This window comes from Amaranthus tricolor, chromosome 11, assembly GCF_026212465.1.
Source record: "Amaranthus tricolor cultivar Red isolate AtriRed21 chromosome 11, ASM2621246v1, whole genome shotgun sequence".
Lineage (NCBI taxonomy): Eukaryota > Viridiplantae > Streptophyta > Magnoliopsida > Caryophyllales > Amaranthaceae > Amaranthus > Amaranthus tricolor.
Window position 1 is genome coordinate 2,538,252 of NC_080057.1, and position 15,285 is coordinate 2,553,536.

The 15,285-nt window shown below is 35.4% G+C and overlaps 1 pseudogene; it reads right to left on the reverse strand.

The window, feature by feature from the left end:
• Window positions 1–304: 304 nt before the first annotated feature.
• LOC130826452 (probable leucine-rich repeat receptor-like protein kinase At2g33170) lies at window positions 305–3,045 on the reverse strand (annotated as a pseudogene).
• Window positions 3,046–15,285: the final 12,240 nt, after the last annotated feature.

A 15,285-nucleotide genomic window follows, 5' to 3' on the forward strand; every position in this document is an offset into this window, starting at 1 on the left:
TTATAAGTGTAGATACAACACAAGTCTCTCTTATACTTAGTGTTAATAATTCCACTTAAAAGGAGGATTGGATGAGATTTCAACACTGATGACCTGAACTTTTGATACCACATTAAGAAAGAAACTCAACCAAAAACTTAAGCTAATGGCTAAGCCCCAATATAAGCCATATACTCCATCACTTAAAAGGCTACATATCCAACTTAATTGATGTTCATCACAAATTTTTAAAATTCTTATGAACAAGGGCCATTGTTCCACCTATATGCATAATATCACTAAGCAAATTTATATATACAGAAATATAAACAAAGTATGACTGTGTCAAAGAGAAATCATACCAGGAGCAATATATCCATATGATCCAGAAACTGCAGACACTGATCTTGACTTGGGCATGTCAACAACTTTTGCCAACCCAAAATCAACATGTGCTTCAAAATTTCCGTCTAATACGATATTGTTTGATTTGATATCGCGATGAATAATCCTCGATTTGCAGTCATGGTGTAGATACGCTAGCCCTTGAGCTGCACTGAGTGCAACTGAGAACCGAGTTGGCCAATCTAAGTCACATGACGGTCCATGAAGCAATTCGCCTAAGCTGCCCCTTGACAAATACTCATACAGCAGCAGATTTGAGCCTTGGTGATAGCAAAACCCATATAGCTTCACAATATTCCGGTGTCAAATCTTTCCAAGGGTCAAAGTCTCTTAACAGCAATCGTCAAATCTGTGCGCATCGCTGCCTTACAAACACTCCTTCCGATAATATACATGCCATCAAAATTGTTTGTTGCTTCAATGAGATCATGGAAATTGAAACCTTCCTTAGGAGGTAAGTAAATATCCGAAACTGATGAATCATCGCCATTCTCTTCGACAGAAGCAACTGTTTCGACGGGCCTCTGCATATGGATCAGTATAACAACGATCAGAACGAGTGAAATACCCCCTACAGTAGCTGCAATCACAGTAACTATCTTCCTCTGGGAAGATTCAGCATTTGTTTGAGGTAGAACAGAATTAAACCCGGATGGGTCATTGCAAGTTTTGGCAAGAGGCTGCCACAAAGACCTTAATTTCCGATGAAACTGCTGGCATCCATGGTCTGGAACAATGGTATAGAAGGTATTGATCCAGTTATTCGTTGTACGAGAAATTTACACCTAACAAGCTAAAAAGGTTTCCAAATGTGTTGGGGATCGCACCTGTCAAATGGTTGTTATGGAGGTGATGATATTCTAGAAGAATAAGGTTTTCGAGCTCTGATGGTATTGTGCCAGAGAGATTGTTACAACTGAGATTCCATAGCAATCTGCAACCCTATAAGATTCCCTAAACAAGATGGTATATGACCAGAAAACGTGTTTCCAGCCATCTGAAGCTCGGTCAATCGAGTGAGATTCCCGAGTGCAGCAGGAATATTTCCTGAAAACTTATTATCAGCATGAGAAGTTCGAGCTGCAAAAGGGTTCCTAGTTCAGTTGGCAGAGCACCTTCAAAACTATTGAAGCTAAGGTCAAGACGCCGAAGCATCTTACACTCGATGATATCAATCGGGATTTTTCCCGTGAAAAAATTGGAAGAGATGTTAAATGTCACTAACTGAGACAGTTTACCAATCTCCTTTGGCAACTCCATGGCAAAGTTATTGTTTGCAAAATCAAGCCGTTGTAACTTATTACACTTTCCAGCTTCAGGGGGAATAGGACCATTAAACTTTTTATGTCCAAGCTCAATGGCAGGAAGATTTTTAAGTTTGCACATTTCTGTAGGAAGCTCTCTGTTAACAGATTACCGACCAGATGAAGTTGCACTTTAGACGGGCAGTTTAAAACCCCGGATGGGATATTCCTATAGAGTTTATTTGATATGAGATTGATCAATATCAAATTCGAATGACGACAAAGTAATGGAGGAATCCTCCCTGTCAACTGATTAGCTGAAAAATTAACAACCCAAAGTGGGCTGTATATCCCAGGCCCTCGAGGAATGCTACCGGTTAAGTCATTGTCAAATAGCTGAAGTTAGATCACCCGAGCTAAGTAATGAAACCCGATTGGAATACAACCTGTAAGATGATTGATTGAGAGATCCAGCTTTGTTAAGTTTCTTAATAAACTCAAGTCAACTGGTATAGAACCAGTAAGCTGATTCTGGAAAGATGAAGAAGTGTCAGATTCTTGATCTGACCCATCTCAGATGGAATCTTCCCCCCCCAAAAAATTCTCAGAAAAATCAATTTCTGTACCTAAAGAAAGATTTCCATTTGCTTAGGGATTCCATTGAGCGGATTCCTATAAAGGTATAATCTTTTAAGATACTTAAGATTCCCAATTTCTGCAGTGTTGAAATATAGTGACTCGAACAATTTGCCAAGCAGAGGAAGGTCCGCGGGCCCTGTAGAAGACTGCGGGGGCGCGGAGTGCCTGCTGAACTAGTCCGCGGGGCGCGTAATACTCAGTGGGGCGCGGAGTTGCTTCTGATCTCACTCTGCGGCTCGCTTAGTTTTACACGGGTCGCGTAATGGCGGTTTCTTGGCACGTTTTTGGCCGGTTACTCTTAGTATTTGACGGTTTTTGTATTTTCTTAACCCTAATTTCTTATTAGTATGAGGTATACTATATAAAGGCCCCATGTAATTATTTTTAGACATAGATGCAATGGAAAACACAAAGTGAAGAAAACTAAGAGAGAAAAAGCTTAGAGAGCCATTGTTGTAGTTTCTCGTATTCATCTTGTAATCTCCCGGTTTATAGTGAAAAGTTTATTCTCGGTGCCGATGGATGTAGCTATCACGTTAATAGTGAACCACGTTAATTTCTCGGTGTGATTTTCTTTATTATTTGTTTGAATCTTTATTGTTTCATTATTGTTTTTCGATCTTTGCTTCCGCTGTCGCACAACATGGAGTAATCCCCCAACAAGATTGTTCTGATATAAAGCAAGAGTCTCAAGAGTAGTGCAATTCACAATCTCTAATGGGATACTACCAGACAACTGATTACCCCGAAGAATCAATTCAGTTAATTTGGTAAGCATCCCAATTAGACCTGTGCAATGGGTTGGACCTCATTGGGGTCTCTGATCCGACCCGGGTTGTATACGGGGCGGGTTGTAGAAAATATGAATAAAATAAGATTATTTAACAACTTAATTTTAAAAATAAACTTCATGAAAAATTAATTTCCAAAATAAGCGTCTGTACATTTAAACCTAGCCTTGGTATAAATCGCTGTTACTAACAGCGAAAGACAAAAAAAAAAATAAAATAAAAGCCATAAGTCGCTGTTACTAACAGCAATTTAGGGAGTTGACCAGTCAACTCTTTAAGTCGCTGTTAGTAACAACGACTTTAAGGTTAACTGGTTAACTCCTTAATCTCGTAGGTTGGAATGAGGAAGTAACTGAAAACTGGAAACTTAAAACGCATTAAGTCGCTGTTACTAAAAGCGACTTAAAAAAAAATAAAAAATTAGTAGTAGCGACTTACTCCAAGGCTAAGTTTGGATGTAAGGACGCTTATTTTGGAATTAAGTTTTTTTTGAAATTAAATTGTTAAAACATCTTATTTTATTTAAATTTTCGCGGGTTGTAAAAGAGTTGAGCTGAAAACTAAACTTTTAAAAATGTAAAAGAAAAGGGTTGTATAAGGGTTTAAAAGAACTGTAAATGGACTGTGTTTAGGGATGGCCACGGGGCGGGTTACCCGGAACCGAACCGGTGCCGAACCGCTTGGAACCGGAACCGTTCGCGACAGGTTCTGAACCGGCCCGAACCGCGGAACCGTGAAACCGCCGGAAAAAAACTGCATGAACCGGACCTAAGAACCGCGGGTTGGAACCGGGACCGGTCCGGGTGAATCGGCCCAACGGTTCCATGGAACAGGGACCGGTCCGGGTGAACCGGCCTAGCGGTTCCATGGAACCGGAACTGTGAAAACTAGCCGTTAACTAGCCGTTTCTAGCCGTTGCCATTTTCTCTATAAATACCCATCACTTTCAATCATTTTCATTCACAATTCATCTCTTCTTCTACTCTCTTTACTTACTCTCTCTACTTAATTACTTAATTACGCAATTATTCTCTTAATTACATAATTAGTTTTTTAATTATTTCTTAATTTAGTTAATTACATAATTAGTCTATTAATTAATTAATTATTTATTTTTTAATTCTATTATTATTTCAATATTATCATGTCTTCTTTTTTGAAAAAAGCCTCTAAAAAAGTTACTAAAGTGGCAAAATCATTGGGAGGTTCTAGCTCCAAAAGAAAGGCCACGTCAACTCCGTTGGTATCAACAACACCTTCGATTAGTAATTATAATTATAAACCAAATTATCCAGAAGGGTACGACCAAGAATTACACAATTATGCAGAAGAAGTGGAAAGAGAAATACAAATTGATGAAGAAGAAGAACTAGAAGAAGAACCAACGACCCCTATTGGGATACATAATTCTCGACAGTCATCAACAAGATCACATGAAGAACAACTACAACAACAACAACAAAGACAAGCTCGTGGTAAACGAGTCAATTTCCAAACTATCGGTTAGTTTTATAATTTTATTCTTCAAATTGATTAAATTTTAAATTATTATTTATTTATATATTGTGGTATATATCTGAGTATGTCTTTATATTTAAATTTAGATGAAGATGAACTAGTAAGAAAACCTTTTCCGGCAATGCCACCTCCTAGTGGTAGAGTTGTTTCACATGTGTGGTCGTATTTTTACAAGCGAACCAACCGACAATTTAGATGTTTTCTTATGCACTTGTCAAATTTGTGAAAGTCAATGAGTAAAGCCCTTAATTTCATACAATTTCGCCAAAGGTAAATACTTTTTCAGTTTTTTATACATACATTATATATTCATATTTTATAAAAATTTATTTATTGTGTTTTGTGAATACGTGTTAGGTGGTGGTACGAGATCTTTTAACAAACATTTGGCAAAGAAGCATGGAATCATAAAAGAAACTCATGAAGCAAGCGACAGCGGGACCACAAGTGGAAGCCGACAGTGGGACATTCCCAGCACAGGTATGCCTTTTAAATATAATCGTAATGACATGATTGATAAATTTTCTAAGTATGTAATTTGTGATGAATTGCCTTTTAACCACGGTGAAAGTAGGGCACACGAGCGTTTCACTAGAAAAACTTTGCAACCACAATATAGAGCAATCCCTAGAAGCACTCTTAAAAGACGCACAATTAAATTATATGAATCAATGCGCTATGAATTAATTGAAATGTTTAAAGAATAATTGCTTTTGAGACAATGCTAGAAAGACATACGGGTGAAAACATAAAATATAGATTAGTAGAGATATGTAGAGAATGGAACTTATTAGATAAGATATTTTGTTGTTCTACCGATAATGCAACCGCTAACATTAAATGTATGGAACTTTTGTATAACGAACCTGCTTTTAGTTTTTTCTTTGGGGGTAGCTTATTACGCATACGTTATTGTGCTCATATAGTTAACTTATCTTGCCAAGTAGGTATAAAACAATTAAACGATTTATTAGATCCAATTAGAGACATAGTGAAGTGGCTTAGAATTGGAAAGATAAAGAGACCATATAAGCAATTATGTGACCAATATAAACTAAAAAAAAGTGTATTGGTCATTAGATACTCCTACACATTAGGGCTCAACCAACGATTTATTAAGAAAAGCGATTGCTTATCGTCCAGTTATAACACAACTGTATAGTGAGTGTACAGATAGCTATATAACTGATGACACATGGGAACTAGCTATAGGTGTACATAAAATATTAAAAGCGTATGAACACGCAACTAAGATTTTTTCATATGTTCATGAACCGAACGTCCACTTAGTAATAAGTGAGTGTAATACTATTTTTTATCATCTTCTTAAACATACGCATGATGATACTAACCCATATTTAAAGCCGATTCTTGCAGATATGATGGATAAATGGAAGGCATATTTTACCGATTTTCCTTATATTTATGGAATTGCAACCATTTTAAACCCATGTTTTAAAACAGAAGTCCTTACTAAAGTAATTGGATTTTACTACCAATCATTAGATCGCCCGCCTAGTGATGTACATAATTATGTTGGAAGTTGTAAAAAACTTTTAGCAGAACTATATGATTATTATGCTAGTGTATATAACCCAAATCGCGATACGTCTAGGCGTGCAAGCGTTTCGGCACGTCCCTCTTATTATAATTCCGTAATAGCTAATATAATGAGCCAAGATGATAGTTTTGTAGGATCATCTTCTTCTTCATCCTCCACTTCATATTTAGAATTAGATAGTTATCTTAAACACCACTTTGAAATTGACCAAGGTAGCTATGATATTTTAGAGTGGTGGAAAGAAAACTCTGTAAAAATTTCCCATATTATCGAGAGTTGCAAAGGATATCCTTGCAATTCCTGCTTCTACAATTGCGTCGGAGTCTGCTTTTAGTGCAGGTAGAATAATTTTAGACGAAAAGAGATCTCGTCTTGCTCCACATAGTATTTAAATATGTGTTTGCAAGAAAGATTATGATCAAGCGGAGATTCGAATACAAGGACTAAGGAATGATGATGATCAAGATGATGATGATGATCCATGGATGATGATGGATACATTTGCATCGTCGTCAGGAGGAGAGTCAGCGGAAGCATCTAACCAACCAGATGATGATGACGAAGACGAATAGGATCAATCGGACAACGATAAATCAACATTCGACAACTAAAAATAAAAGGTATGACAAAGAACTGCGTGGGCTTTGATTCCTTCGGGATACGTAGACAGCTTAGTATTCCTTTGGGTACTAGGTTCAAGTCCATTTTCTCCCTCTTTTTTTATTAATCATCTTTATCGATATTATCATTGATTCGTTTCTTATTAATTTATTTTTTTCATTCTTTTTAATAAATATTTTAATAACGATGACAACTTGACAAGCAATGAATTTGGCTAATAATCAAGTAATCATCAAAGGTACGTCCGTAATATTATAGTATTTTTATATTATATAAATATTTAAAGAAAAAATAAAAATGGAACCGATGGTCCGACCCGCCCGTCCCGTGAATTGGAACCGCCGAAACCGCCTCATGAACTGCCAAGGAACCGTTTGGAACCGCCTGGAACTGAAACCGGAACCGGTCGCGACAGGTTCCAAATGGAACCAAAACCGGATGGAACCGGAACTGAACCGGCCCAACCCGGACCGTGGTCATGCCTAACTGTGTTAATTAAAAACAAATGGAATGTATTAATTAAATTAAAAAAATAAACGCAAACATCCATTTCCATCAACAGTTGAAAATTGTATTCCATTAGAATCTCTAAACTATTCTAACTCTTCATCCATTTCCCAAACTCTATCATCATTCTAAGACTTCTGAACCCTAAAAATTCTCCCAATATTATAAACCCTAAAAAAATTTTTCCAAATTAAAAACCTGCAATTAATTTTTCAATCATACGATTATCTCTTCGATTTATTTCAGCAAGAAATCCAGCTTCCTTCTGATGTCGGTCTTTGTGGGTCTATTTATTGTTCATCATCATGATTAATTTGTTATTCATTTGTAAACCAACTCTTTTTGATTTTTATTTGGGATTTGATGATGAAGAAGGATTATGGTTATTGATTGTGTTTTTGGGTTGATTTGATGATGGATTGATAATGATTATTACAGGAAAATTTATATTTGTTGGCATGGTTGTAAGAGGTGAGAAATGAAGGGGAGGAAATGGGAGTAGGAGAGAAGAACATGAATTATATTGAGTAAAATAATTATTTAAAATAAAGTGAAGAAGTATTTGAGGAATTATCAAAAATATCAGTGATTATGAAGTGTGAAATGTAAATATAACTTTGTCCACGAAATTGTGTGGATATAAGATAAATGGACCGAGGCGAGGTGGGGCGGGTTTGATGAGCCCAACCCGTTTAAAGTCAAGTTTTAATTTAGTAAAGCCCGACCGATCCAGCCCGTTTCTAATAGAACCTAGCCCAATCCATATCTGGCCCGTTGCACAGGCCTAATCGCAATCTCTTTAGGTATATACACAACAGCTCAGTTTGTGCTAAATCAAGATATTGCAAGTTTTCATAATTTTCAATCTCGACAGGCAAACTTTCTCTGATGGAAGTTTGCCCTGCTCGAAATTTCTGCAATTGCTTGGGATTCCCAATCGAGCGAGGCAATGAGCCACTGATACTATTAGTATATGCCACAAATTCAACCAACAACGAGAGATTCCCAAACTCTTTAGGAATGGAATCAATCAAGTTGTTATTGCACAAATTAAGGTATTGCAAGTAAACTAAACTACCCAATGAAGCAGGGATTGGACCTTCAAACTGATAAAGACTGTAATGATGCAAAATTCCCTACATCATGGGGTATATTCGCACCTAATGAATTGAAAGAAACATCAAGAAAAAATGAGCATCCCAATTACTCAGATTATTGTATTCATCATGAAGCCCATTTTTCAGCTCTAAAAGATAAAAACCCTCAGAATTTAAACATTTAGACAAGAAAACTATGCAGGCAGTGATAATGATGAATCTGCATACCCAAAGCCAAAATTTGTGTGATTTTGTAAGCATTGGCATTGTAACAAATTACTATAAGAGAATAAGAGAATGAATTGAAAGCTTGAGTTTTACAAAAGGGAAGCAGCTATATATATATATATATATACAAATATTAGAGGAAGGAAAACAGAAACTAAAACAGCACCACAACTGAAATAACAGAATTCAGTTATGATGTTTTATCAGCCCCCCTTAAAATAGACTTGTAGCTTGCAAGACCAATTTTGCTTATCTATTTCTAAAAAGAGTGACGTGGTAGAGGTTTTGTAAGAACATCAGAAAGCTGGTCATGCGTGGATATATAGGACACACGAAGATTACCACATTGAACATTCTCACGGACAAAGTGATAATCCAAGGCCAAATGTTTCATTTTGAAGTGGAAAACCGGATTAGCACATACATATGTGATGCCTAAGTTATCACAATATACCACAAGTTTTGTTAGAGGCTGGAAATGTAACTCAGAGAATAGATTTTGGAGCCATAACAGTCCAGTAGCAGTAGAGGCAACAACTCAATATTTTGCTTCTGTGGAAGACCTAGCACGGGTTTGCTGTTTACGAGAGGACAATGAGATAAGATTTGAGCCAAGGTACACAATGTAGGCGGAAGTGGAGATGTAATCATCTTTATCACAAGCCCAATCTACATTGGAAAAGGCATGTTGAGACAAAGGTGTATTGTGCCGAAGAACCAAGCTGTAGTTTATGGTGCCAACAAGATACCATAATAAGCGTTTTAAGGCATTCAAGTGATCATTTGTAAGGGACTGCATATATTGAGCTAATTTATTGACAGCAAATGCTATATCCGGATGTGTTAGACCAAGACATTGAAGACTCCCAATCAAGCCATTTAAGCCTCGATACTCCATAGGATTGGAATAAGGTATACCGTATATCCTCCTTTGTGAGTGATGGCTCAACTATTAAAGGAGTAGGAACTGACTTTGCTTCAGGCATATTTGCTTTGGTCAAAATATCGCAATAATTTAACCCCATGTGGGTAACCAACACAACCATCCTTAAATTTCCAATTTAAACTCCTTTCTAAGCCTTAAGTGATAAATAACATCACATTATAGAATGAATACAACATTACCTCACATAACCAATTACAAAAGTATGGTATAAGCGTGTACCTTGATAGCACGGTAAATCAATTCAAGGCACTTTCACAATCGCGATGTCAACCTCTTATGAACCGAGGTCCTAAACACAGATACACACACACAAAACACGTATTAGAACGTGTTTACTCACTCAATTCATTTTATACCATCAAGGCATCACTAAAACTTCATAATTTTAAATGATTAAATATTAATCTCAATAACTTCTTAATTTTAAAATGCAATCAGAACCTTTATTGGCCTTTTTGGACAGTTTTGAAAATTCAAACAAAAAATCCGACTTCACCACTGCTTCCGAAAGACATCAATTATGTTGGGTACCAAATTTCATAATTTTTAACGCCCATTTACTGTTTTTAACTATTTTTAGCGTTTAAGTGACCTTTAATGCAATCGGTGAACAAAACGATAAACAATTCGAGGTTTGAGGCGCGCCTGTTGAGGCACACAACTGATGTAAATGCTAACTCAAGACTTCCTAAATGATTAAGGAAGGAGAAGGACAAAAGAAAAGAAAGAAGAAGTAATTTGGGCAGAATGTATATTTGAATGAAAATAGGACAACCAAAGCACAAGAACAAACTCAATGCAATAGTATTTAGGCTAGAGACAAGACAAACTCAATCTCCCCTAGTTTAATACTCAAGAACACACTCAAAGTATTAAAGAACTCTTGTTAACCTTGGACAAACACAAAGATAGGCAAGAAGAAAACACAAAGGTTGATTCATAAAACAAGTCTGAACTTTCATTCATGAATAGCTCTCTTTAAATAGAGTTACAACAGCAAAAGGAAGCTAAAAAGCAAGAGAAATTAAGGTGGGACGTCCAAGCATGGGGAACAAGCATTGGAACTCACAAAACAACATTAAATAGCCTCCAAAGCATGCATTAGGCTGATTTAAGTTGTTCCCTAAGCATGCAGTAGCTAATTAATCAGATTTAAGTGGTAAAAAGACTTTAAAAAACATAACTAAACTTGGACCTATCAAAGTGACGTCCAACCAATATATATGTAGCTTCACTTAATCTTCAACCCAAGTTAGACATGTAACAAATTCAGATTTAAAAGGATTAAAACCAAGTACTTCAAGAACTAAAGCAATCGGCTCATGAGATAACGTATTTGATCTTGGATCAGAAGACAATATTGTCTAAAACCATACTTGAAACTTAAAATAAACCATATCCATATGTTAAAAAGATTGACATGTGATTTGATTTTGAATAAGCCGATTGCTATTGCATCATCTTGCATCATTCTCCTTTTCTTCGAAAAGAATTCGACCTCGAATTCGGTTATTCCTAAAAACACAAGTTCAATCTGACAAGCTTCAATATGTATATTTCCTCTAATCAACTCCTTTTCTTCAAAAATATACCCAAATTTAACACACTTTTCATCGATGAGATTTTTTAGTTTTTCTTGCACCAAATAAAAACTACGTAAATCAAAATGATTGTTAAAATTGGTATTTGGTTGTTTAATTCCAATATTTTCTATGGGTTCAACTTGCTTTTCATCAATTGGCTCCTCATTTTTATCATTGGAAACTTTGAAGCCAGATATGTTCAACTCTATGGACTCTTCAACTTTTGTTTGATAAAAAACATTTTCATGGCTCTTCTCCCCAAGTTTAATTACAAGTTCCTCTCGGAGTATTTCTTCATCTACATGATCTTCTTTCTCTAGGACAAGGGACTTATACATTTTCTCTTCTTCTTCCATAATGGAACATTTGGAAGGTAAAATAGATTTGAAAGGACATTTACAAGTAAGATGACTTTTATCTTTACATATAAAACATCTTTTACCCAAGTTGTTCAATTTTTTAGTAATAACTCGCAACATTTCCGCCAAATCTCCACAAGTGCCCATTTTTTTTTTTAAACACCCTTTCGATCCACCAAAAGCTCTGATACCAAATGATGTAAATGCTAACTCAAGACTTCCTAAATGATTAAGGAAGGAGAAGGACAAAAGAAAAGAAAGAAGAAGTAATTTGGGCAAAATGTATATTTGAATGAAAATAGGACAACCAAAGCACAAGAACAAACTCAATGCAATAGTATTTAGGCTAGAGACAAGACAAACTCAATCTCCCCTAGTTTAATACTCAAGAACACACTCAAAGTATTAAAGAACTCTTGTTAACCTTGGACAAACACAAAGATAGGCAAGAAGAAAACACAAAGGTTGATTCATAAAACAAGTCTGAACTTTCATTCATGAATAGCTCTCTTTAAATAGAGTTACAACAGCAAAAGGAAGCTAAAAAGCAAGAGAAATTAAGGTGGGACGTCCAAGCATGGGGAACAAGCATTGGAACTCACAAAACAACATTAAATAGCCTCCAAAGCATGCATTAGGCTGATTTAAGTTGTTCCCTAAGCATGCAGTAGCTAATTAATCAGATTTAAGTGGTAAAAAGACTTTAAAAAACATAACTAAACTTGGACCTATCAAAGTGACGTCCAACCAATATATATGTAGCTTCACTTAATCTTCAACCCAAGTTAGACATGTAACAAATTCAGATTTAAAAGGATTAAAACCAAGTACTTCAAGAACTAAAGCAATCGGCTCATGAGATAACGTATTTGATCTTGGATCAGAAGACAATATTGTCTAAAACCATACTTGAAACTTAAAATAAACCATATCCATATGTTAAAAAGATTGACATGTGATTTGATTTTGAATAAGCCGATTGCTATTGCATCATCTTGCATCATTCTCCTTTTCTTCGAAAAGAATTCGACCTCGAATTCGGTTATTCCTAAAAACACAAGTTCAATCTGACAAGCTTCAATATGTATATTTCCTCTAATCAACTCCTTTTCTTCAAAAATATACCCAAATTTAACACACTTTTCATCGATGAGATTTTTTAGTTTTTCTTGCACCAAATAAAAACTACGTAAATCAAAATGATTGTTAAAATTGGTATTTGGTTGTTTAATTCCAATATTTTCTATGGGTTCAACTTGCTTTTCATCAATTGGCTCCTCATTTTTATCATTGGAAACTTTGAAGCCAGATATGTTCAACTCTATGGACTCTTCAACTTTTGTTTGATAAAAAACATTTTCATGGCTCTTCTCCCCAAGTTTAATTACAAGTTCCTCTCGGAGTATTTCTTCATCTACATGATCTTCTTTCTCTAGGACAAGGGACTGATACATTTTCTCTTCTTCTTCCATAATGGAACATTTGGAAGGTAAAATAGATTTGAAAGGACATTTACAAGTAAGATGACTTTTATCTTTACATATAAAACATCTTTTACCCAAGTTGTTCAATTTTTTTAGTAATAACTCGCAACATTTCCGCCAAATCTCCACAAGTGCCCATTTTTTTTTTTAAACACCCTTTCGATCCACCAAAAGCTCTGATACCAAATGATGTAAATGCTAACTCAAGACTTCCTAAATGATTAAGGAAGGAGAAGGACAAAAGAAAAGAAAGAAGAAGTAATTTGGGCAGAATGTATATTTGAATGAAAATAGGACAACCAAAGCACAAGAACAAACTCAATGCAATAGTATTTAGGCTAGAGACAAGACAAACTCAATCTCCCCTAGTTTAATACTCAAGAACACACTCAAAGTATTAAAGAACTCTTGTTAACCTTGGACAAACACAAAGATAGGCAAGAAGAAAACACAAAGGTTGATTCATAAAACAAGTCTGAACTTTCATTCATGAATAGCTCTCTTTAAATAGAGTTACAACAGCAAAAGGAAGCTAAAAAGCAAGAGAAATTAAGGTGGGACGTCCAAGCATGGGGAACAAGCATTGGAACTCACAAAACAACATTAAATAGCCTCCAAAGCATGCATTAGGCTGATTTAAGTTGTTCCCTAAGCATGCAGTAGCTAATTAATCAGATTTAAGTGGTAAAAAGACTTTAAAAAACATAACTAAACTTGGACCTATCAAAGTGACGTCCAACCAATATATATGTAGCTTCACTTAATCTTCAACCCAAGTTAGACATGTAACAAATTCAGATTTAAAAGGATTAAAACCAAGTACTTCAAGAACTAAAGCAATCGGCTCATGAGATAACGTATTTGATCTTGGATCAGAAGACAATATTGTCTAAAACCATACTTGAAACTTAAAATAAACCATATCCATATGTTAAAAAGATTGACATGTGATTTGATTTTGAATAAGCCGATTGCTATTGCATCATCTTGCATCATTCTCCTTTTCTTCGAAAAGAATTCGACCTCGAATTCGGTTATTCCTAAAAACACAAGTTCAATCTGACAAGCTTCAATATGTATATTTCCTCTAATCAACTCCTTTTCTTCAAAAATATACCCAAATTTAACACACTTTTCATCGATGAGATTTTTTAGTTTTTCTTGCACCAAATAAAAACTACGTAAATCAAAATGATTGTTAAAATTGGTATTTGGTTGTTTAATTCCAATATTTTCTATGGGTTCAACTTGCTTTTCATCAATTGGCTCCTCATTTTTATCATTGGAAACTTTGAAGCCAGATATGTTCAACTCTATGGACTCTTCAACTTTTGTTTGATAAAAAACATTTTCATGGCTCTTCTCCCCAAGTTTAATTACAAGTTCCTCTCGGAGTATTTCTTCATCTACATGATCTTCTTTCTCTAGGACAAGGGACTTATACATTTTCTCTTCTTCTTCCATAATGGAACATTTGGAAGGTAAAATAGATTTGAAAGGACATTTACAAGTAAGATGACTTTTATCTTTACATATAAAACATCTTTTACCCAAGTTGTTCAATTTTTTTAGTAATAACTCGCAACATTTCCGCCAAATCTCCACAAGTGCCCATTTTTTTTTTTAAACACCCTTTCGATCCACCAAAAGCTCTGATACCAAATGATGTAAATGCTAACTCAAGACTTCCTAAATGATTAAGGAAGGAGAAGGACAAAAGAAAAGAAAGAAGAAGTAATTTGGGCAGAATGTATATTTGAATGAAAATAGGACAACCAAAGCACAAGAACAAACTCAATGCAATAGTATTTAGGCTAGAGACAAGACAAACTCAATCTCCCCTAGTTTAATACTCAAGAACACACTCAAAGTATTAAAGAACTCTTGTTAACCTTGGACAAACACAAAGATAGGCAAGAAGAAAACACAAAGGTTGATTCATAAAACAAGTCTGAACTTTCATTCATGAATAGCTCTCTTTAAATAGAGTTACAACAGCAAAAGGAAGCTAAAAAGCAAGAGAAATTAAGGTGGGACGTCCAAGCATGGGGAACAAGCATTGGAACTCACAAAACAACATTAAATAGCCTCCAAAGCATGCATTAGGCTGATTTAAGTTGTTCCCTAAGCATGCAGTAGCTAATTAATCAGATTTAAGTGGTAAAAAGACTTTAAAAAACATAACTAAACTTGGACCTATCAAAGTGACGTCCAACCAATATATATGTAGCTTCACTTAATCTTCAACCCAAGTTAGACATGTAACAAATTCAGATTTAAAAGGATTAAAACCAAGTACTTCAAGAACTAAAGCAATCGGCTC